The sequence below is a fragment of the Seriola aureovittata genome, chromosome 8, assembly GCF_021018895.1.
Source record: "Seriola aureovittata isolate HTS-2021-v1 ecotype China chromosome 8, ASM2101889v1, whole genome shotgun sequence".
NCBI classification, from domain to species: domain Eukaryota; kingdom Metazoa; phylum Chordata; class Actinopteri; order Carangiformes; family Carangidae; genus Seriola; species Seriola aureovittata.
In genome coordinates, this window is record NC_079371.1 from 573956 (window position 1) to 598993 (window position 25038).

At 42.0% G+C, this 25038-nt stretch overlaps 1 long non-coding RNA gene across 1 annotated transcript; it reads left to right on the plus strand.

Moving 5' to 3' along the window:
- The first annotated feature begins 11206 nt into the window (after positions 1–11206).
- LOC130173385 (uncharacterized) lies at positions 11207–15630 on the plus strand. The gene is made up of 3 exons (XR_008828412.1): positions 11207–11548; positions 15338–15399; positions 15518–15630. It is a non-coding gene; the product is annotated as an uncharacterized LOC130173385 (long non-coding RNA).
- Positions 15631–25038: the final 9408 nt, after the last annotated feature.

Below are 25038 nucleotides of genomic sequence, written 5' to 3' on the forward strand. Positions count from 1 at the left end.
TGGATTCAGCATGTTTAATGAGAGTGGGGGAGGTGGAGGTAACTAATACCTTTAATGATCTCAGCAGACCAGAAAACCCTGGCACCTGCCCAGAGCGAGCGGCCGGGGAGATGTTCTGGACTGCGGTACCGCGGCGGTCATGGATGAAGATGCTCTGGTAGTGTGGCAGATTTATGTCCGAGAACTGAACGCCCCCCCCTCGTGGAAAAGACCATGAATTAGGAGGGCGGTGAAACGGGCCACACACTGACATCACAGGCCCGTTGATGTCTCGGTGAAACCTCAGTGGTATGAAATGTTAAACGGTGTCTGGGGTGAGAGCGGTGATGACACCGGCAGATGATGATTCAGGAGCAGGACGCCGGGACTTCAAAACCTGCTCCCTGTTACTGGGTCTGAGGTCTGGACCTGCACGAGGACTCTGCTCCAGAGGGTCTGATTGGATGTTGTGTTTCACAAAAGTCAAGAAACTTTTTTCTAGTTTGAAGTTGCTCTTGTTTCTGTTTGAACCTGTACTCCTGAACCAGGACCGGGACCAGGGCCGGGACCAGGGCCAGGGCCAGGACCAGGACCAGGGCCAGGACCAGGACCAGGACCAGGGCCAGGGCCACGCTGTACACACTGTGAAAATGTCTCAGCCTCCTCTGCCTGAGTTACAGCACTGACTAATGACCAGAGGAACATTGTGCTGTCACAGTGAACATGACCTTTAACCTTTTGGATATAAAATGTCTTCACTTCATTATTTTATCCTTAAAGTCATTAGAGAGTTAAATTGTATCATAATTACTGAATGAATTTATGAGTTATACATATATATGAGTCATGAAATTCCCTCTGGGCGTTTTTGATATATCGCATTCACAAGAACGTGAACTTGACCTTTGACCTTTAACCTTTAACCTTTAACAACCAAAATCTAATCAGTCTATCTTTCAGTCTAAGTGAATGTATGTGCCAAATCTAAAAGGGGGTGTTGAGATATCACATTCAAGAGGCCAAAACTATGTTTTGTGAGGTCACCGTGATCTTGACCTTTGACCTTTATCAGTTCATACTTGAGTCCTAGTCCAATTCCGTCAAGGTGTTACGGATATATTGGGTTCACGAGAATGAGACGGTTGGACAGACAACCTGAAAACAAAATGGCTGCCGCTCTGATGTCACCGGACCGGAGGAACAAACAGGATATAGAGAAAGAACACAGGTCTCTAGGTTAATGCTGTCTGTGTTGTGACACCATAAACACAAAGTCACTAAGTGTCCAACAACATGGTCGCCTCAGCTTCACATCAGTGGTTCTGCAACATGTGCTTCCACAAACATGATCCTGCATCAGAAAACAGATCATGTTGCTCCAAGACACAAAGGATGAAAACATTCGCCTGATCTGAGTTCAAATGACTCACCATCACATTTACAGGAAAAACACTGGAGGTAAACTGAGAAAATGAAAAGCTCACCATCTCATGAAGTGAAGCTGATGGAAGTGCCAAAATAAAACAACTTCCTGTTCAATGTAGAACACTTCCCCTGGTTCCTCTTCCTCCTCATATCAGCTGTAATCTAAGAAAAGAAAGTCAAGCAAGACGAAGCAAGGATGAAAAAGTAGGTAAATGTAGGTGTTCCCCTGTACCCTTCAAAATAAAAGTCTCTGGAAACGCAACAAAGGAATTTAACTACAGAAACACAAAATCAGGTGAATTTATGAATTCAATATTCTGGATTGATGTTTAACAGTTTCTTAAACTTTTCAGCAAATAGAAACTAAACCAGATGTTTAGATTAGATGTTTAATTATAAACTCATGGAAGGATTTCTGTATGTTCATCATGTCAGACAGAAACAAAGAAGTTACAACCACCACTGCTCTTCAGTCAAGCAAACACATTGTGATACGCTTGTTTTTAACTCAACAGAGACACGTGAAGATACAGAACACTGATCTGAGGCTGCTCAGTAACTCTTAGTTCACAATCTATTTAATCAGCTAAAACAGTTTGTATCTGAATTATTCCAATAGTAGAATCACATGTCTGAGTTCATGTGTATTAACTCTTAAAGTTTAAAACACAGTCCACACAGAGTCAGGACAGATCTGACATGAAAACTGCTGCAGGTCAGGATTCGTTCAGCGGAGTCCTTTCAGCTTTTCTCTGCTCTTCGTGTTTAGATTAACCTCCGGGTCTTCTGAGTAATCGTGTTTGTTTTGAAATGATTATGCTTGAAGTGATGATATCTGGGTAAGAATTCAGCGTAGGAGGGACTGAGAGACCGTCTGTCCCTCAAGACTCCGTCTCAGCGTCCTAAGATGTCTCTGGAGAACGGACCATTATGTATAGAGGCTCCGAGCGACATCACACGGGGCACAAATGGATTCTGGGGGCAACTGGCTCATGTCCATTATCCTCTCAAAGATGGCCTCTACAAAGGATCTTGCTCGCAGTAAGTAGTTGATTAGGTAATACAGCCATCAAGCTCGTGTAAAAGACTCATTGTTCTGTGATTTCAACCTTTCCATTATGGACAACAGGTGATGTCCTTCAACGCCAAGGAGCGTTTACTGCAGCAGCAGCAGCAGCAGCAGCCTCCACAGGGAGCAACAAGGCTGTAACCTGCAGGGCTGCACCGAGGCTGTTTGGATGAACATTACCTTTAATGCAGCACTCCACATCAGCGGGGGGACGTCCCAGTGCTGTTTGTAAATGCAACAGTGGGTTGCATTGCAGATCGCTGCGCATTTTTTTAACCTCTAACCCTGCTGCCTTCAGCTGCTCTCAACATGGTGGATAAATAAACGTCACATTTTCTCCACAAGTGGAAGAACAGTTCAGGATCAGCAGAATACATCTGGGTGGTTTAGATTCGTTTAAATCACATCTGGACGAGTTCACACGCTAGGATTAAATAATTTGTGATTTTTAAAGACTGGTTCTGATATTTCTTCATACCAAGTTGTTCTGCCCTCCATATAGATAGATAGATAGATAGATAGATAGATAGATAGATAGATAGATAGATAGATAGATAGATAGATAGATACTTTATTATATGTGTATATGTGCTGTGTATAAATTGGCAGACAGATAAACGCCTTCCTGAAATCCAGACTCTGAAGACAGCTGTCCTGTTGTCCACAGGTTTATTGTTGTTGCAAGGAAAGGTGAAACTAAAACCTACAGAAAGCGTCATCAACACTATGTTCACTTTTAACACGTACACATATACACCTGTAAATATACTGATCCAAACTTGATCATGAATTGCTTTTTACTGTCGCAGGTTTTATGTATTTATTATATTTTTTAACTTTGAATGTAATTTATAGCATCACATTTCAACATGTAATGAGTTACCTGATTATTATTTATTTGTATTTACTTGTATATATTCTGTCCGTGGCCTAGGAACAACATATGCAATCGCTATAGTTACTCTGTAGATTTTTAACATTAAACTTCAAACAATCATATACAATGGAAGATAACAAAGAAACTAACAATACATATCCATGATGCCACCAAAGGCATTCAGATGTATGTGGATGTCACTGGATGAGCTCAGATACAATATACAACAGCTCTCAGAGCCATGCGCCCACTCACACCTTGATTACTGGTCACATGACACAACTTCCTGTTCCTCCCTTTAGAAAAGAAGCACCTCTTAAGATTATCTCAGCTGTAACAACACACAAGTATCCTAAAATGAGACTGTTTTACAGGGTTTTATTTCCCACCAGTATAACCAGAAGGACCTGGCAGTGAAGATCAGGTGTTAAACAATATTTACAACATAATTAGGGGAATAAAATTTACAGGTAATAAAAATGGTTAAATACATAATTTATTTTAAATACCCTGAAAAGTATAAAGTTTGTCAAATCTGGCTCGTTCATGTTTTTAAAAGTACATTGATTCTACTTCAAAGCCCATCTATGTGTACTAGTACTACACTAGTTAGTCCATGGGTTAGTCTAATTTTCTCAACCTTAATCTGCTCATTGAAAACTGCTGGATTTTCACTGTATTTTAAAACCACCTGTGTGTGTTCTGTTGTGGCTGATGGATCCGTAAAACAAACATTTCATAACATCATTAAAGTTGTTGTACAGATGTTTCTCTTATCAATTCCTGTTGACAGATTTCATGGCCCAGGCTGCAGGTTCGCTGGAATCAATCTTTCCTTGATTGTGTTTGAATATGGAGTCTGCAGTCTTCTTCATGTGTTTTATTTGTGTGTTGTGGACAAGAAACTTTCAAACGTCTGCACTAATTGTTCTAATGTAAACCTGATGCACATGAACGCCGTCTGTTCTCCACAAAAACAACCATTTCCTCACATTCAGTCCAGATTGGCACATTCTGGGCCCCGAGCCCTGAACACCACTCTCTCAGTCTGTGTGTGTGTGTGTGTGTGTGTGTGTGTGTGTGTGTGTGTGTGTGTGTGTGTGTGTGTGTGTGTGTGTGTGTGTGTGTGTGTGTTAACTGACACAACGTGTATGTTGCACTTTTTATTTCTTCTGACACACCAGAAAGTCTGACTTTCTAATCTAAATATTCTTGTGCCAGTGGAATTACCACACAACAGCAACGTTTTAAATCATACATAAAAATAAAATGAGACTTTATTGATGCACATACAGTAAAGAACAGAGCAAAAACAGGATGGAAAATGTATAAAAATATGGGAAAACTGCCCATAAGTCAATATCAAATTTAATCTGTATCAGAAAACAGTAAGTAAAGAAAAAACTGCACAACAAACTGAGATAACACAGTGCCATACATAACAATGTATACACAATAATGAGGTATATGAAAATGAAATATATTATTATTCAGTATTTTATAATGATACAAGCAAGTGGTACAAAAACAGAAAACAACATGAAAAATCCTGATAATTCAAAAGAGACACTTGTAAAGGTTTCTGATTAAAAGTCTCTGTGGGAGGTTTAACTTTTAAAGAGATGCATCATGGATCACCTGTATACAGGTAACAGGGAAACTGTGGCTGACATAAAAACCCTAAAACCAGCTGATACTAGACGAAAACCAGCTGCTGAAACCAGCTGACACTAGACTAAAACCAGCTGATACTAGACTGAAACCAGCTGCTGAAACCAGCTGACACTAGACTAAAACCAGCTGATACTACACTGAAACCAGCTGCTGAAACCAGCTGATACTAGACTGAAACCAGCTGCTGAAACCAGCTGACGCTACACTGAAACCAGCTGACGCTACACTGAAACCAGCTGACGCTACACTGAAACCAGCTGACACTACACTGAAACCAGCTGACGCTACACTGAAACCAGCTGACACTACACTGAAACCAGCTGCTGAAACCAGCTGACACTAGACTAAAATCAGCTGACACTGGACTGAAACCAGCTGTTGAAACCAGCTGACACTAGACTAAAATCATCTGACACTAGACTGAAACCAGCTGACACTAGACTAAAATCAGCTGACACTGGACTAAAACCAGCTGCTGAAACCAGCTGACACTAGACTGAAACCAGCTGACACTAGACTGAAACCAGCTGACGATGACCGTCATGAATATGCTAGTTAGTGTATTAGGTCATCCAGCAACATTTTGCTACTTTCCATTCAAAGCTGTGGTTCCACAGTTTACACATCCTCAGTTTAGTACATTGACAAACACAGTCCAGACCTGGACCACGTTTGGACCTGATCCTGCACCTGCATTTAAATCAGATCACCACAAAGACAACTTTCTAAAGGAAACTAGAGTTTGCAGCCTGTAAACGAACATGTTGATGTCTACTCTGAGGAAGAGGACGTGTTATTTTCGTGGCATGTTAAGTTTCATATCAGCTCGACTGGAGCGGAGTTTCCAAACATTACCTCATGAAGAAAAGTGCTGCTTTGATTTAAGAGCCAGCAGACAAGCTGAAGTTGCATCACAGACTTATTAAGGCTGTGGATGTACAGCTGCATAGATTTACACCACATCACACCACTTTTACAAGACAGTTGATGAGATTCAAGTATCCTCCTTCACACAGCGGCATATAAATATTTACCTGCAGTGCGTCTGATTCCATCTGTCCGGCGCTGGTGCTGCCCTCATATATTTCCCACTGGGAGCTGTGAAGACGTAGCAGAGATCCGGGCTGACCGAGACTCTTATTAAAACAATGAAGCTCATAATTATCCTGGAATTCCAAAGCAGTGCTATAGTCGTAATGAGGCCACACAGGAGCCGGCTTATAAAGAATGAATGTAATAAATAAGCCATTAGATGGGCAGTAAAAAGAGGAGGATATAAAAAAAAAAGACAACAATGCTGAAATGAGTTCAGACAGGTCTTGTTGTCTCTTGATGAGCACTTGGAGAAGTTCTATTTCCGACCTTAAACAGTTTTTTCTTCTGAGTCAAACCTGAATAAGAAAATAAATTCTGATGCCAATAAACCTGTAGCTCAGAAAATCACTTACTATTGATTCTCACGTTGTGAAGTGAAGTAAGAGGGAAACTGATGATGGTTAATACACAGCAGTCAGGAAGTATCTTTTATTTTGTTGTGTTACAGTTTAATGATAAATTAGAAAAACTTTTTACCTTCATTAATCTACAGTCCATTTCTTCTCTCTGAGATGTTTCTACACCTTGACTGGAGTCCACCTGTGGTGAACTCTCAGCTGATTGGACACCTGTCTGCACCAGGTGTCACAGCTGACGATGCAGATCAGAGCAGAGACAGGACTGTGTTTCTGCTGCAGTGAAGGTTCAGAAAGAGTCCGGAACAACCAGGACTCTTCTGAACTGGACCTGGACTAACTGAGACATCAGGGGCCGGTTTCACACATAAACCTGAGACTGATCCGTGTTGTTGGTCCAGATCAGACCGTTTCACAGAAATAAAGACTGACTCATTTTAAGACAAAAAATTAGTCACCTTAACCCCAGGCTAACTCAGGCCTAAGACCAATGTTACCATGGTAACATGGTTACCTGGGACACCTGCACCCAGCAACAGGAAACATGAAAACATGGCTCATAATTTGTTGTTTGCTAACTTTGTCATGGACAGAGCAAAGAGAAGGGGAAAGAGTTTTCAGACCAAATCAGATTTTCCTGTAACTCTTGAATTCTTCCTAAAGACAAACATGTTCTGCTGAGGGTAAAAAGAGCGCGCAGGTCAAATAGTCAAATAGTCAAGAACTGAAGTGCTTTGTGCAGCAGATGAATTTAAATGTCTCACTGAAGTCTGACTCTCTGTTCTACCTAAGACACAGTCAAAGTCTGTCCCTGTGACACCGAGAGGAGACCAAGAACCTGGTGGTCTCTCTGAGCGCCAGAGAAACTTCCAGAGGAAATACCTGATCTCACCTGTAGTGACTCCAGCTTTATCAAACTGTTCTGGTTCTGTTCAGACTCTCACTGCTCCTGGTTCAGGTTCAAGATCCTGGTCTAGTTAAACACAGAAAAAGTCCACAACCTGTTTATGTACATCAAAACTAAACCTCCATCTGTCACTGAGCTGAACCAAAGAGCTGCTGTCGTCCAGACCACAGACCGGTTTGGTCGTTGATGTCACAGTCCTCAATCCACCTGAACCTCCTCCTGGAGACGCTGCTGTTCATCAACGTGTCGCTTCATTCATTTCATCTTTAACAAACATGTTTCCTCTGAACATGATCCCGCCACAGACGAGGTTTCCTCACTGTGGGAGTAAGGATTCTTCATTTCCAGGAGACAGGGAGGGACAGGAGGACGAGACAGCAACATGACTGTAGCTAGGTTTCTATAAGACTGTCCTCCTGTAAGAAACCAGCCCGCAGGTCGTTATGACATCATAGTCAGGTTTTGTTGCTAGGCGACATCTAGTGGTCGTAGTGATGATGACAGGACCAAAGGGGAAGTGTCAGTGATGTAGTATAAAGAGAGACAGAGTCCACGTCAGGAGGAGGTGGTGGTGGATGAACGTGACACAGGAGAGTGGTGTGTTCAATTCCCATGTGAAACCTGCTGTTTATGTCGTTACCATGACAACGAGGATCGTCTAATGTTGAGGAAGTACTTATTTCAACCCAAATCACCATCTTTTTCTGAACCTAACCAAGCCATGACTGTTATTATTGTAACCATGACAACGGAGGTTTGTATACGTGTATTTCAGGAGACGCTCCTCTGGGTCGAATCAGAGGGTGGATGGTTGTTCAGGTTGGAGGTGTCGTTAGAAACCACAGAAGAAGAAGAAGAAGAAGATGAGGTCATCAGCAGATCCAGTCGAAGGTCAGGAGATCTGATGTTTGTTGTTAGAGTGATGAAGGCTCCAGGCTCCTCCTCCTCCTCATCACAGTAGTAGAGACTGTAGTTGGTTGAAATCCTGCAGCACATGTGAAAAACATCATTTACTATTGTTTCCTCGTGTGCCGCTGTGAATTGGTTTGAATACTGACACGATGGTAAAATGTTTCCTCTGATAAACAATTTAAAATATTTGTCTTTACCCACCGAAGAGACTCTGGCTGTTGATTATTTATCAGGAACATTAAACCCCCTGTAGAGCGAGCAGCAGCCAGCTCCGTTACCCCAAATACCCGTCAAATCCAACAAGGCCTTCACAGCTCCATCAAGGCGGAGAGAGGCAGTGAAAATTGTCCTTCTTTAATGGCTGCTTTGAAGTAAAAAGAATTATCATATCGCTGGAAGTATTAAAGTTCCCCAGAAGGAACCCTACAGTTTTATTAGTTTTACGGCTGCTGTCTTTTTACACATTTGACCGCCTTCCTGCAGCAAGTGTAACACCAAAGTTAATGGCTAACGGAGAGAAAGTCAAAGGGAAAACTTGGCTGATTATAGCTATAACTCCTGCAGATACTAATTACCAGTGGCTGTAAAATAAGTCAAACTGGTCATCCTAATGAGTCCACCAGAGACCGATTGTTAAACTCCATTAAAAAGATCTATTTTCCTTCTCCTTTTTTATTTGTGTTTCTTTCCCGGCTCCACTGTCAGCGTCATCTTATCAAGTGTGACCAAACAAACTCCTGTTTAAAGGTCAGGACGCCGCTGCCGCCCAAATACAGTAATTAATGCAAAATTAACTCCGACATTAACATTAAAAATGGTATTTCACAGTGTCTTAGTTTAAAAACGTCCTCTTCGTTAAACGCTCACACACATCAGGTGAGTCATTTCTGACCTTAACAGCACAGATAGCCACATAGAAAGGCTTTGGAAAAGGACGTTAAACTTAACACTGGTTCTACAAAACGTCTGTTCGCTCCACATGAAAACTCCAGAACACAACGTTAACAATAGAGAGGGGGGAAATAAAATAACAGCATCAGAGCATCACTTTAATTCAGCCTCAGGCACATCAGAATAAATATAAAGAGAGAGCACAATATTAAAGTTGTAGTTCTGCACAGGCCTGAAGTTTTGGCCTCAACCAAAATCTCCCATCATGTTTTATCTTCCTCTGCTGCCGTCGAGCCGCAGCAGCTGATGTTACAGCTGCCAACGAGAAGCTGCAAATTCCACCTGAGATGGTCTTAAAAAATTTACACTAAGCCAGACACACATGTAAAAACATTCATCTCAATAAACATCACAGAGATTTATGGATATCAGCGGTTACATGACGGCAGAGACGGAGAAGACTAAAGAAGACGAGACCCTTATGTTATAAACTCTGTTATAAATGATGATTTACATTTCAGAAGGTGACTTTAAATCATATGATACAAACAGTCACTTAATGTTCATGTTACACACCTTTGTCTTTGTCACATGATGTGTCATGTGACGCCTGCAGCAGGATCAGGCTCAGTGTGTGACTGTGTTTCAGCTGGTGCACGTGTCGGGACTAGTTCTTGTCGGTGCAGCAGCTTCCTGAAGTTTGTACCAACCATCAACGTCCGAGGCTGAAACATGAAGAACCAGAAGCTGCAGTTCCTCTAACGACCACTAGAGTCTGGCTCCAACAGTGAGTCAGTCCCCATAGACTCCCATGTTCAAATGTCCAACTTTACAGCAGAAATAAACATGTTTACAGCCTGGTACAAAAACTGTTTTGGTCTCTAGAGCTAATTTCCTCCTTCATGACACCTGTTTATATAACTCACCTGTTTATATAACTCACCTGTTTACATTTTATTAAGGACTAAAGTTATGGAGGATTGAGGGCGTGGCCTCTTTGAGTGACAGGTGGTGGCTGTCACAGTTAGCCTGTCTGTTAGTCTGAGCTCCTGTTTTTACAGTTGAGTTAAATTCTACTATTACTCTATTTTATGTTAGCACTAATTAGCAGAAATCAGTGCCTGTACTCACCATACCTGGCTTGCTAGCTTAGCTTGTTAAATAGCTAATTAGCCAGCTAATGAAAAACCCTAAGGTTAGCATTCGACCAAGACGCACAGCTGTGCTAACAATGCTAACAGGGGCGTATGCTAGCCACAGTTATTAAACCGGCATGAACCAAAGCTCCACCCACGCCCCTCCTCTTTGTCCATTTTTGGATTAGCTGGGAGTTAGGGGGCGGAGTCAGACACTGCCAAGATGGCGACAGTGGAGCAGCTCACTCTGAGCTTCAGATTCCTGTGGGTGACGTCACAGAGGCGACGTCCATCTTTATTTACAGTCTGTGGTCTGGACTCAATGACAGAAGCACTGGGCGGATGGATACACTGTAGCTTGTCATAAAGAAATAGTTCCAGCAAAATTATCAGCTTTAATTTTCTGAAATATAGATTTAGTGGTGTTGTTTTGTCAGGCTAGCTGTTTCCCTCTGCTTCCTGTCTTTATGCTAAGCTAAGCTAACCAGGTCCTGACTTCAGGTTTTTCTTAATAATTTTACAGTATGTTCAGTAATATGCAGCTGGCTAACGACATCTTTGGCTAAATGAGAGTGGGTGCTGATTAAGGTGATAGTTTGTTCACTCTTCATGTCACCACATGAAGCTCAGAGCTTTAGTCACTGTTTGGATTTTCATGGGTAATAAACTGTAGATGTGTAGAACGACTTCAGATTGATGTCCGTGATTTCACTTTAATGGATTTATGTTCTTTGAATCTAATTTCTTTTTTTTGGGGGGGCTGCGACAGAAACCTCCAGCTGGACTCGCACCAGTGACGTTATGATTACAAGGTCAACACCACCGGAGTCATTTCTCTCTGTCGTGTTATTTCTTTTACGTTTTGATGAAACCGTTTAGAAACAACCTGAAGCTGCTGATGGAGATCACAGACAGCAGGAGGAAGATTTACTCACTCCGCTCTCACACAGTCCATCAGTGCGCCTCTGTAACGAGGCCACAGCTGCTGGAAGTCAGACTGATGATGAACCTGAACATCCGCACTCTGAGCAGAGACAGTAAACCCTCCATAAGAGGCTGCAGACAGCAGCATGGACGCGTTCAGCATTGTGCGGTGATGAAAGGCGGATCATCGGGGAGCGAGCGGCTGTTATTTTGGCACGGCTCTCCTAATGTTGCTCGCAGCTCTATATGTGCCATCCATCGCCCGAGCACCAGGGACTCCCGGGGCTGCTAAAACCCTGCAGGGTGGGTAGAATCTAATAAAACGCACTTGACGTTTTAATTGCATTTTCCTCATCAAGGAGTAATCTGCAAGATGGTTGTGGCATTTCTGTTGAGACCAATAAGGCTGATATTATGATCAGTCATTTCTTTGATAAACACGCCGACGCCCCGGTTCTCGATTGTGTGAGGAATATTGAGCAAAACGAAGACGCGCGCTCTCACACGCACTTGCATCATTTCATCTGATGCATTCTTGGACGTCCTGTGTTTCTCTGTAAATATTGTCTTATGCAATATTTCTGTATGTTTGTTTGCCTCCGACTGTCAGGGCGCTCAGAGCCGCCTTCCCTCTGACAGCTGTTTGAACATGTTGTAAACAGAGCGAGCAGCGAGTCTGGACTCGGTGCAGGTTTCTGGGTTCAGTGTGGGGGGGGGGGGGGGGGGGGGGGGGGGGGGGGGGGGGGTCCCTGCAGTGTGGCAGTATGATAATGTGGCCCATAATGGCTTTCAATTAGCACACTCATGAACTCTGGGTGCTGAAAACACTCCTCCATTCATCTGCTTCACTCCCTCACTCCGAGCTGTGGAGGTCAGGATCTGTGTGTGTGTGTGTGTGTGTGTGTTGTGTGTGTGTGTGTGTGTGTGTACTGGTCTAATCCCAACATGAACTGGGAGACGGAGAGCATCATATATACTGAGGCACAGGCCTGTTCAACTGGAACACGGTTGTAAACATGAGGTCATAACACTTTACGACAGTCGTTAATGTGTAATAACTTCAGACACAGCCTGTTTATTATTCCTAATAATGCCAGTAGAAAACAGACTGGTTACTGTATTAATGAATCATCAGGTAATAATTAGCTCTGACTCCCTCAGTACTTCAGGATTATGAATCAGAATCTGGTTTATTGCTGAGTGTGTTTTCACATATGACAAATTTGTTTTGGTTCATAACAATAAACATAGTGAGAAGAAAAGAAAAATAAACAAAGATAAAAAAAAACAAGCCAGTGCTGCAGGAAGAGAACTTCAAAATAAAATAAATAAAATATTTGCAATTTAAATGTGAAGAAATATTTAAGAAAATATGACAAGTGACTTTTTAAAAAATTTTTTTTACTTATACACAAAACAGAGACAAAGTATATATACATCATACTCCGACCACATATATTCATGTTATATTAATATGAGTCATGTTCGGTGTCTTATATATATATACATATATACAGTATATATATATATATATATATATATATATATATACACACACACAATAACACAAACTGTTTTTTTGTGTATTTTTACATGTTTACAAAATCTATCAGTGTCAAACAAAATAATAAAAAATCCAGTGACTAAACTCTGTTAATAGATTCATCATGTGTTCACCAGAACAAAGCATGTGTCCACCGTTAATGATCAGCGTAAATCTTTTACATCTGGACCTGAGCGTCTTCACACCAGTTTGACTCCTGATGTCTTTCATGCCGTTAGTTAGTTTCCTCTGTCACACTCTTGTTGCTGCTGCTATAATAATACTAATAATAATAATAATAATAATAATAATAATACTAATAATTATTGTTATTAGTATTATTTATTTATTTATTTTTTTATTATTTTGTCCTTGTGGCTTCTTTGGTCTGGGAATTCTTTTGCAATTCAAAAACAATAAAAACTTTAATGTTTTTGATTTAAAACCAAAAGAGAAATTTTTTTTTTTACATATTAACATGGTTTTATTTCATTTTTAATATGAAACCAAAAACCAAAAACAAAATTACATGGTCTGTTTATTCATTCATTCATCTCATTACCCTGATATAGATCCATATAGATCCTCTGTTTGCTTAATATTTCACTTTCATATCCTCTTGGCTTTTATTTTGACTTTTTTACACTTCCTCTTCCTGTCTGGACAAATAAACAAATAACAGATTTACAGCTTTTTCCATTTTTAAATCACAAATCATACTGATTATCTGATGACACTCATTTCTCTATTTCAACCAATCAGCAGTGACGTCTCCGTCCACAGTTCCCAGTGGAGGTGAAGGTGTGCTGATCCGGGTTCAGTCGTTCATTGGGGATAAAATCAGTGAAAACGGGACAGAGGTTCGGACCAAGTCTGAGTTAGGCATCGTTCTCTTTTCTGAGCAACTGTCCCAGAAGATTAATATTCTGTCCCGAGACACGAATTGTCTCGGTCTCTTGTCCTTCTTCTGTCTTCCTGCCGGTTGTGTTTAATCCTGTGTCTGTAAACGTGTGAAAACAGCTACGACAGTGACGGTGCCTTTACTTTATTTGACTTACCTTCTTACTTACATCCACGACCCCCCCATGATTTCAGGCAGAGGACGAGGTCCCACGTCTTCACACATCAGAGGCGGTGGCCCTCCAGAGTTTCCAGATTCCTCCTCCACCCACATCTGCATCCATGGTGCTGCTGTGTGAGCGGGATGGATTACTGTCAGGACCTGAGATATGACTGTGTGTGCAGCTGTTCACTTAACATGACCCGTTCTGAAAAAGCCTGTCAGCCTCATTGTTTATCAATTAAGTCATTCCTCACGTCTGTTTCAATCTGTTTCCAAACTTCCTGATACAGATCTGTTCCCTTTGACCGCGGCCCGTCCAAAGAAAACACGGCCGCTCGCCTGTTTTTGGCTGAGGGGTTAAAACATACGAGTCTCAGAGCTCCCTCACGGCTTTAAGTGCAGCAGAAAGACGAATAATTGGAACTAGTGAGCTATAGCTACAAACAATCTCCCTCTTCTCCCAGAGATTCAAATTTACAGTTTGAATGGCAGAGGAAGAAGAAAAAAAAGATCTTTCAATTACGCCTTTTCTCTTTTCCCCCGCATTTAAATTGGAAGTGATCTCGGAGGAAATAGTTATCATTTTAATGACGGTCTCCATTCATTAAAACTCTCCTTCTTCCCTCTTTCACCTCTCTCCTGTGGATTGGAAGCAGATTCTTACAAAAGCCCTGCTTCAATTACCTCCGAGTTAACCCGCCCTCCACGTTCGCATGTGGGGGCCCCCCGCCCCCCGAAGCGTGGCCCTGAGATCCCGGCCTCTGGCCCCGCTGCTGTTAAACAGGAGAAACCTGAACTCGGAGCTCGGCCCTGCCGTCTGACAGACTGGCATCCGTCATGTGTCATTCACAGAGTCCTGGTGTTTGTCACGCACCAACACGCCGAGGTCGAGCGCGGAGCGGCTGAACATGGCGGAGAGATTAGAGATCTCTGAGCAGAGGTCGGGTTTCTGCTGCTCGCTCCGGGACGGGGTTCAGCCCGTCCTCCTCCACTTACTGGTTTCTATTTTTAAGACTTTCAGAGGGAACATGCAGCACTGGAAGAAGAACTCACATCCTGTATTTAACCCTTCAGTTCTGATGCATTTCATGTCACAGTCTGTGGACACACTGATGTGCTGACGAACATCTGCACTGCACAGTTTGGATGATGTTTGGTCGATCCAGATGTTTTCATGTTTGTACACAGTTGGTATAACTGGTTTTACTCTGGCGACTCTGGCTACAGCCACATTACCACATGTTGGTTTTAAAACTCACCTCTTCTGCTACGTTTCATCTCCCGTCCACAAAATAGACTTCTGTGTTTTATTTTGAAAACTCTGGGGTTGTGTTTTATTTTGAAAACTGGGCAGAAACTGAGACCTTTGTAACTGATGAGGTCACAGCCACGGTCTCTCCTGATTGGCTCTCATCAGCCTGGACTACCAGTGGTGAATACAACATGATAATGAATGACAGTGTTACTGACCTTGTTGTCTTTGCAGCTGCTGTTGTTTTCTACTTCCTGTTTACACCGGCTCAATCAATCAACAAACAGTGGACTCAGGTAAAACCAGAACCAGGTGTGGACTGTGACTGAGATACTTTCCACTGATGAATTTCACATGAAAATAATCAGATAAAAATCTTCAGACTTTGTTTATTCTTGTGTTTCCCTCCTTCAGCCTCCGTCTGATCTGGATCCATGAGACCTGCTTCACCGTGACACCTCCACTGTTCATGTTGGACCTTTACTTCTGTTTTTATTTCTAAATAAAATGTTTATTATTTACTTCCACCTTTTCTTCCCCCTGTCTTTACTTCCTTCATTTTCAAACTCTCTGTCCGTCTTTTCCTTCTTTCATTCTTCACTCCTGCTGTTCTTTCTTCTTTCTTAATTCCCTTCATCTTCTGTCTTTACCTTCTTCCCTCTTTCCTTCCTCAGCTGATCTGAAAACACTTTTCACCTTCAGCCTCCAGAGATCTGAAACTTAAATCCTGATTCTTGGCCTCATGTTGTTTTCGTGTCCTTGTGTGTTTTACAGTTGTGTGTCAGTAAAGTGTGTGTGTGTGTGTGTTTTACAGTTGTGTGTCAGTAAAGTGTTTGTGTGTGTGTGTTTAACAGTTGTGTGTCAGTAAAGTGTGTGTGTGTTTAACAGTTGTGTGTCAGTAAAGTGTGTTTGTGTGTGTGTGTTTAACAGTTGTGTGTCAGTAAAGTGTGTGTGTGTGTGTGTGTTTTACAGTTGTGTGTCAGTAAAGTGTGTGTGTGTTTAACAGTTGTGTGTCAGTAAAGTGTGTTTGTGTGTGTGTGTTTTACAGTTGTGTGTCAGTAAAGTGTGTTTGTGTGTGTGTGTTTAACAGTTGTGTGTCAGTAAAGTGTGTTTGTGTGTGTGTGTGTGTTTAACAGTTGTGTGTGTCAGTAAAGTGTGTGTGTGTTTAACAGTTGTGTGTCAGTAAGTGTGTTGTGTGTGTGTGTTTAACAGTTGTGTGTCAGTAAAGTGTTTGTGTGTGTGTGTGTTTAACAGTTGTGTGTCAGTAAAGTGTGTTGTGTGTGTTGTGTTTAACAGTTGTGTGTCAGTAAAGTGTGTTTGTGTGTGTGTGTTTAACAGTTGTGTGTCAGTAAAGTGTGTTTGTGTGTGTGTGTTTAACAGTTGTGTGTCAGTAAAGTGTGTGTTTTACAGTTGTGTGTCAGTAAAGTGTGTTTGTGTGTGTTTAACAGTTGTGTATCAGTAAAGTATGTGTGTGTGTGTGTTTAACAGTTGTGTGTCAGTAAAGTGTGTGTGTGTGTGTGTTTAACAGTTGTGTGTCAGTAAAGTGTGTGTGTTTAACAGTTGTGTGTCAGTAAAGTGTGTTTGTGTGTGTGTGTTTAACAGTTGTGTGTCAGTAAAGTGTGTGTGTTTTACAGTTGTGTGTCAGTAAAGTGTGTGTGTGTGTGTTTAACAGTTGTGTATCAGTAAAGTATGTGTGTGTGTTTTAACAGTTGTGTGTCAGTAAAGTGTGTGTGTGTTTTACAGTTGTGTGTCAGTAAAGTGTGTGTGTGTGTGTGTGTGTGTTTAACAGTTGTGTGTCAGTAAAGTGTGTTGTGTGTGTGTGTGTGTTTAACAGTTGTGTGTCAGTAAAGTGTGTTGTGTGTGTGTGTTTAACAGTTGTGTGTGTCAGTAAAGTTGTGTGTGTTTTACAGTTGTGTGTCAGTAAAGTGTGTGTGTGTGTGTGTGTGTGTTTAACAGTTGTGTGTCAGTAAAGTGTGTGTGTGTGTGTGTTTTACAGTTGTGTGTCAGTAAAGTGTGTGTGTGTGTGTTTTACAGTTGTGTGTCAGTAAAGTGTGTGTGTGTGTGTGTGTGTGTGTTTTACAGTTGTGTGTCAGTAAAGTGTGTGTGTGTGTTTTTAACAGTTGTGTGTGTGTGTTTTACAGTTGTGTGTCAGTAAAGTGTGTGTGTTTTACAGTTGTGTGTGTCAGTAAAGTGTGTGTTGTGTGTGTGTGTTTTACAGTTGTGTGTCAGTAAAGTGTGTTGTGTGTGTGTGTGTTTTTACAGTTGTGTGTCAGTAAAGTGTGTGTGTGTTGTGTGTGTGTGTTTTACAGTTGTGTGTCAGTAAAGTGTGTGTGTTTAACAGTTGTGTGTCAGTAAAGTGTGTGTGTTTTACAGTTGTGTGTCAGTAAAGTGTGTGTGTGTGTGTGTGTTTTACAGTTGTGTGTCAGTAAAGTGTGTGTGTGTTTAACAGTTGTGTGTCAGTAAAGTGTGTGTGTTTTACAGTTGTGTGTCAGTAAAGTGTGTTTGTGTGTGTGTGTTTAACAGTTGTGTGTCAGTAAAGTGTGTGTGTTTAACAGTTGTGTGTCAGTAAAGTGTGTGTGTTTTACAGTTGTGTGTCAGTAAAGTGTGTGTGTTTAACAGTTGTGTGTCAGTAAAGTGTGTGTGTGTGTGTGTTTAACAGTTGTGTGTCAGTAAAGTGTGTTTGTGTGTGTGTGTTTAACAGTTGTGTGTCAGTAAAGTGTGTGTGTGTGTGTGTGTTTAACAGTTGTGTGTCAGTAAAGTGTGTGTGTTTAACAGTTGTGTGTCAGTAAAGTGTGTGTGTGTGTGTGTTTAACAGTTGTGTGTCAGTAAAGTGTGTTTGTGTGTGTGTGTTTAACAGTTGTGTGTCAGTAAAGTATGTGTGTGTGTGTGTGTGTGTTTTACAGTTGTGTGTCAGTAAAGTGTGTGTGTGTTGTGTGTTTTACAGTTGTGTGTCAGTAAAGTGTGTGTGTGTGTGTTTAACAGTTGTGTGTCAGTAAAGTGTGTGTGTGTTTAACAGTTGTGTGTCAGTAAAGTGTGTTTGTGTGTGTGTGTTTAACAGTTGTGTGTCAGTAAAGTGTGTGTGTGTGTGTTTCCCGCCGCTGTCAGCTGACGGCGGCTCAGATTGCTGCAGGTTGCGCGGCTCTGCTGCTGCTGCAGCCGCTGGCAGCTAAACGATGTGAACAGACCCACGACTACAATTATGATGAAATCAAAGCAATTTGGTTTGTTTCTTTTTGTTTGAGTGTCTCATTAATAAGAGATAAACCGGAGACATCAAAGAGAATCCACAACGACGAATCAGATGCTGAAGACCAGCTCTCTTCATTTGTTTCTCTAAATCTCCTCCAAAAAGAAACGTTCCAGCTAATTGCAGATTTTGATCTGCGGCTCATTTGCATGTCGGAAAGTCTCGGCGTGTTTCTGCGAGTGAAGAAAGTGGGCTTCCTCTCACCTGAGGGCCAACAGTGTAACACCTTTTAAAATGGCAGAAACAACATTTGATTAGGGACTAATCACGATTATCTCTGAACAACACTTTTAATATTTCAGGCTCCCTCTCTGGATGCAAATGAGCGCGGCGTTAGTCGCATCACACATTAAGAAGTCAGAGCACAGCCGAGTGTTTTTCACTCTTTTTTCGCTGTGTAATTAGGGCCCGAATGTTAATGAATTATGCTAATTCCTAACAATTAGCATATAATATTGGAGACAATCAACAATTAGCATATGCTGCGTTGAAGACAATCAGAAGCGTCTGCAGTCCCACGCCGACGCTCGGTCTGATGTATAGAAGCAGGGTGATCTGATTACATGCAGAATAAGCATGCTAATTACTGCAGCCTCTCCACCTCACTCCGCTGTACTGCAGCCCCATGGGGGGGGTGGGGGTGGGGGGGGGGGGGTGTGGACAATGCTGAACACCCTCACCCTGTGAAACCCACCTGGGACCCTGTTCTGGAGCTTGTCGGGTTTGATTGTAGAGAGGTGGAGGTGGTGACCTCTGCAGCTGCTTCTCTCTGCTCACCTCACTTCACTGTGATGATGAGTTCACTGACACAGGTAAACTGCAAAATCACAAGACGATCATCCACTGGAAACATGTGGGTCCAGCGAGCTGCGTGAGTCTGTAGCTGCAGCTTCAGAGGAATCAGATTATGAAGTAATCTGGTCACATGAAGTCTTTCTGTACCTGCAGCGGATCAGTAATCAGATTACCTAACTCCCAGTGATCCTCACTGACGTGTTGCTGTGAGTTTGTGTGGGATTTTGCAGTGAAACGTCAGTTTTCCTTTAAAGTGTGTGTGAATTTAACAAACAGCTGGTAGAGTACGGAGTCTGCTTCAGTTTCCGTTTCACTCAGTCTGTGGATGTAATTATTTCTGTAATGATCTCTGCTCTCAGCCTGAGAACTCAGGCTGGCAGCTTTCTCTAATCCTCACTTACATGATCAGCTTTCTCATTTACATGAAGCTCAACGACACTAACCAGCTGAACAGTGTTCATTTAACTAACCTCTCTGGGTCAGTCCACATCAGCTGCTGTAGCTGGTAACATTTATGTAATCCTCTTACTCATAATTGTAAATATTAAAATCTGTTTCCCATTTTCATGTCTGGGAGAATCATTTAACACCTCTAAAGAGGACCGGACCGTTTCTAACGTCTCGTCTGCTGCTCACTCCATCAGTGTCCTCAAGTCTCTGTTAGCATGTGTCACACAGACACTGTAGGTAAATGTACGTAGCAGTAGCTAACTAGCTAGCTTGTTAAATACACTTTACTTTCTTACCTTCAGAGTTTTTGAATTAGACTGAGTCAAGTATCTACGGATGAACCCTAATGTACGCTAGTTTCTATCTTTAACCTTAAGTTACAGTTTAGCTAACTAAAGCTTAGCTAGCGTCTAACTTAGCCATAACTTAGTTTAGCTAAATAATGTTAGCTAGTTTCTATCTTTAACCTTAAGTTACAGTTTAGCTAACTAAAGCTTAGCTAGCGTCTAACTTAGCCATAACTTAGTTTAGCTAAATAATGTAAACTAGTTTCTAACTTTAGTCTTAAGTTAGTTTAGCTAACTTTTAGCTAGCGTCTAACTTTAGCCATAAGTTAGTTTAGCTAAATAATGTTAGCTAGTTTCTATCTTTAACCTTAAGTTACAGTTTAGCTAATTAATGTTAGCTAGCTGATAGCGTGCCCTTTCATTTCCAGTGTTAGCTTGTCATTTCATTAGCAATATAAAATGTCATATATGATCTAAAGTCATGAGCAGTGAGACGATGGAGGATTAGCTGTTGTAGAGAAACGTTTTACATCAATATAGAGTTTATTATTTCACATGGTGGTTTAGTCTTTTACCTTTAGCATTAGTTCTTATGATAGACAGTATGTGGAGATATTTCTGGCACAGATGAAGCTCATACTAAAGCACATTCAGATAAAGAATGAAGTCAGTTGAAGTGATTGTAGGACTCAGTGCTACAGGCAGAACGACTTCAGTCAGTGTGATAGTGGATTAAAGGATCACGTGTCTGTGGCTGAGGCCGTTTCCTGTCTCAGAGTTTCTCCCTTCAAAGCTGCATGTTCGCTGAGCTCACAAACCTTCCTGAAGAATTTTAATCATTTGGACGCCGACGTGTTTGCACCATTTGACTTTCCTCCGCAGGTTCCCAGGGTGCCAGGCTCCTGGCCTCGGGCCCCACACAGCACCTTCCTCCCCGAGCCCAGCTTCAGTTGGCTGCAGGCCTGCAGGAAGGGCGTGGAGTCGGGGCCGGGGTCCTGGATATCCATTTGGAACTCATTAAAGATCTCCAATGGACATGGGGCCCCGGTTCCCACATCCTCTGGGGACCTCGCACTGTCTGAGCTCATTTACAGAGTGTCCTCTCCTACTGACAGCCTCTAATTCGCATTTGAATTTAGGTCACATTGATCTGGGCCTTCGTCCAAAGCCTCGTCCCCAAGGATCCCAACCAGCCAACAACCAGGCAGCCAGGCAGAGAGGCAGGAAGCATCTTACTGTTCACTCCTCCTCCTCAACGCCCCCCCCCCCCGCGCAGACACACACACACCACACACACACACACACACACACACACACACACACACACACACACAACAGGCTGCAGCTCTGCAGGACGTGGTGTGATGGACTCTGACGGTGGCCTGACCTGACGCTGTGCTGCTGAGACCTGAGGACGAAAACTGAAGAAAACAGATTCATACTTTTGTCTTTGAGGCAACGGATTTTAAAACTGACACTGGATTTTATTGATTTGATTGATTTGATCGATCGGAGCTGATTGTACAGAGAGGAAACTAAATTAAACAGAATCTTCACTCAGGACATTGTTGTGGTTTTCTTTCTCATTCCTGAGCACTCTCTGTGCACGGACAACATTTTACAAACACATAAATTAGATTTTGAAGAGAAAATATTTTTGAACAAATAATAAGTTAACCTGAGAAAACAAACATCTATTGTGTGTATACTAAATGTATTTCTTGCTTTTATCCAGTATATAATAATGATAATGAAATGAAAAAAAGGAAACATGATCAAGTGCAGTGAGGAAATGTCAAGGTTAAGACCTATGACCTGACCTTTGACCTTTGACCAAACGCGAGCGTACGAGGGAAGAAAGAAGAGGCCACACATGAAAAGGTTTGTGTTTTTACTATTGGTCGTAGTTTTTACAATATTATGGAAGAGCAACAGAAAACGTAGCATGTGTTAGCATTAGCTTATCTACAGTCTGTGGGACTTCCTCTTAGAGCTCCCCCTGCAGGCCTGGAGCTCTCTCACCTGGAGATGCAGTGTTCATGTGTTTCTGTTGTCGCATCGTTTCTGGACGTGCAGCGTGTTTGTTGTTCATATTTTAATTTTTACTTCCAGCAGCTCGTTTCCATTCTTTTCATTCTCATTTGTTTTGTATTTTTGAATGTGTTTTTGAATCGTTTCTGGATTTGCAGCTTGTTTCTTCTGACAGAAGAGTTTTTGGCCGTCGCAGCGAGTTTGCCCTTGTCAGCCACCGTACAAAGGCTCTTTCAGATGCTCCTTCAGTCTCCAACAGGTGGATCCTTCGTGGTCCAACATATCCCAAGATTCATTGCGCTCCTGTGATAAAAGCAGCAGAGAGTCTGAGGGTTACAATGTCTGTGTTGTGTTTCAGCTCAGGTCAACAGCTGACAACAGGTTAACGACTGTTAAAACCAAGAGACTGAAAACTAAAATTACTGTAGAGAAAAGTTGCATGTTGTCGATGTTGCTAGGCAACAGGAGCCGTGCTTTGTGACATAACAGTAAGGGCGGGAACAGCTGGTGATGCAGAGAGAAAATCCTCTGTAGACCAGACCGTCTCATTTCAGTTCAGCCTTCGCAGAATACGAAGTCTACGAGCGGCCACACCTGCGAACACCACGTCCTCCGAAGTCGGCTCTACGAGGGGCAGCGTCCCCTTTAGCTTGTGGCCCCTGAACTGGGACGCACCTCCACACACCCCCATCATTTTTCCTGACAGGATTCAAGCTGCTGATACTTCACATCAAGTTCTGAGTCTCAGTCTTATATTTTACATTCAGCATCTGTTTCACATCTATTTATAGCCAACACCTGGTCACACACACACACACACACACACACACACACACACACACAACACACACACACACACACGCACACACACACACACAGGATCAGTGTAACAGCTAAAGAGAAGTGAAAGATCGACGCTGTGAGATCTTTAAACTCCATTTAAAGGTTTACAGGTGAGGTCGTCATGACGTGTCCCCTGACATCGTCATCATCATCATCATCACGCTGTAAACAATCATCATCATCAGAGAGGGCGGCCCCCGCTCTCTGACACCTGCCTTCACGCTCTTCATTATTGACTGCTGTGTTGTTTTGATGCGTGCTGAACGGCGTTATGAGATCTGAGGAACAAATGATTTCTATCATCACCTGCAGCTGCTGCGGCGCCGGAGCCGTTTTGATTGTCTGTAATAAATAACCCTTCAGAGGGAGATAAATAACTCCTCTGGAGTCCCGGCTCCTCGTCGCTCCCACTCTGAAGAGGAGGCCGAGTTTGTGGGAGAAACTCCTGCCTGCTTTTTATTTTTTCCTCCTCTTCCCTCCCCATTAGACGCTTCCCTCGTATTAATTTTCGCAACAGATTGCAGAGTGGAATTAATGCATTTTTCAGAAGAAGCCCCACCACCAGCAGCAGCAGGCTCGCTTCACATCTCTCAAGAACTCAATTACTCTCAACATTTAAAATAAATAAATTAAAGGTGTCCTGTACCCAGCAGCTGCATCATTACAAGTGCTCCTGGGAGACCAAATTAAGCCACAGAATGTATATCTAATATACAACCCCACTAATGATACGTGTTAAAAGAGCCGCGATGTAGGCGCTGCTTAAAAATTACACGGGTCATTACGGCGAGTTGAGACCAGATTTATCTGCTGCCAACAAAACACATAATTTGTTTTACCTGGTAATCACACAGGCCGGCTAATTACATGTGAAAACAAAAAGTCTACTTTATGGTGTGTGTGTGTGTGTGTGTGTGTGTGTGTGTGTTATGGTGATGAATGCAGCATAAAGTGTAATTTTATACAAACTGATTTCAGCATTCAGCTGTTTATGTCTCTGGATTCTCACAGTATCTTGTTTTTATTGCGGAGCTGTTTCCTGTTGAACCAAACGATTTTTACTTCTGTCGACAAACTTTGTAAAGTCTGACAGAGTCTGTGAAGAGCCTCAAGGTGACGTACGTCATGATCTCCTCAGATTATACAAAAAGAAACCTGATTTTTGAACAGAAATACAAATGTCATGTTCTGATCCAAACCACCAGTGTGTCAGTCGGTCTGGGATCTCCAGATTCCTCCATGCACCAGTCTGACAGCAGACTCACTGACTGTTAGCCTGTTAGCCTGTTAGCTCGTTAGCCTGTTAGCTCGTTAGCCTGAGGATATCACTCCTGGTTCATTCTGATCATCTCCAGGTTATTTCTTATTTCTGCAGCTGTCGTCATACAAACATAAGATATGATATAAGTAGCATCAACACAATTATCACACTGAGTTCATACGTTCAGTTTCATGCAGATTACCATGGTGATGGGATTCATATCCCATAAACAAATACAATATATATACATATAAAATAAAAACATGGAAGAATTTTGTATAAAACCCACTGGAAATTGGAACTATTTCATATATTGACATATAAGTCTAGCTCACACAAATATATATATTTATGTTTGTTTTACACATGAATGTATATATATATATATATATATATATATATATGTATATGTTATGTTGATATTTTACACAGATTTTTATATGAATGATGTTTGTTGTGTTAGTGTGACCGGCTGTGGCCTGAGAGGTGCTACACCTGGAATACACCTGGTTCAAGGTGAGTGTGTTTTTAATGGAGGTTACAGGTGAGTGTTTTCCAACATGGAGGATAAAAGGTCTCAGGTTCAGTCACACAGGTGATGAGAAGCTGAGCGACGTTCACTGACAGTTTCATAACCAGACTGCTTCCAAATCTGCACATCACTGTTAATGAAAAGCACTGGCTCCTACATTTCCCATAATGCCACTGGATAGCACGTCTCATCTTTAAACTCCACACCTCCAGTTTGTAACATAGACATTTGAAATTCAGTGGAAGGAGCCTTTAAGTTTGATTTGTTTTGCAGCGTATTGACGACGTTGATCAGGAACTGAAAACTGATCACTGTTGTTTTATAAACTGTGATTTTTGACCGTTTCAATAAAACCTGGAAGAGAGGAAATATATCCAGGTTAAGGCCGTGATTAAGTGTTGGATAATGATGCTTCTTAAAGGAAACAGGAAGTGATGAACGAGGAGCTGAACAAGAAGCTAAAGCTGTTCCCGAACAGTAAAAAAAAGA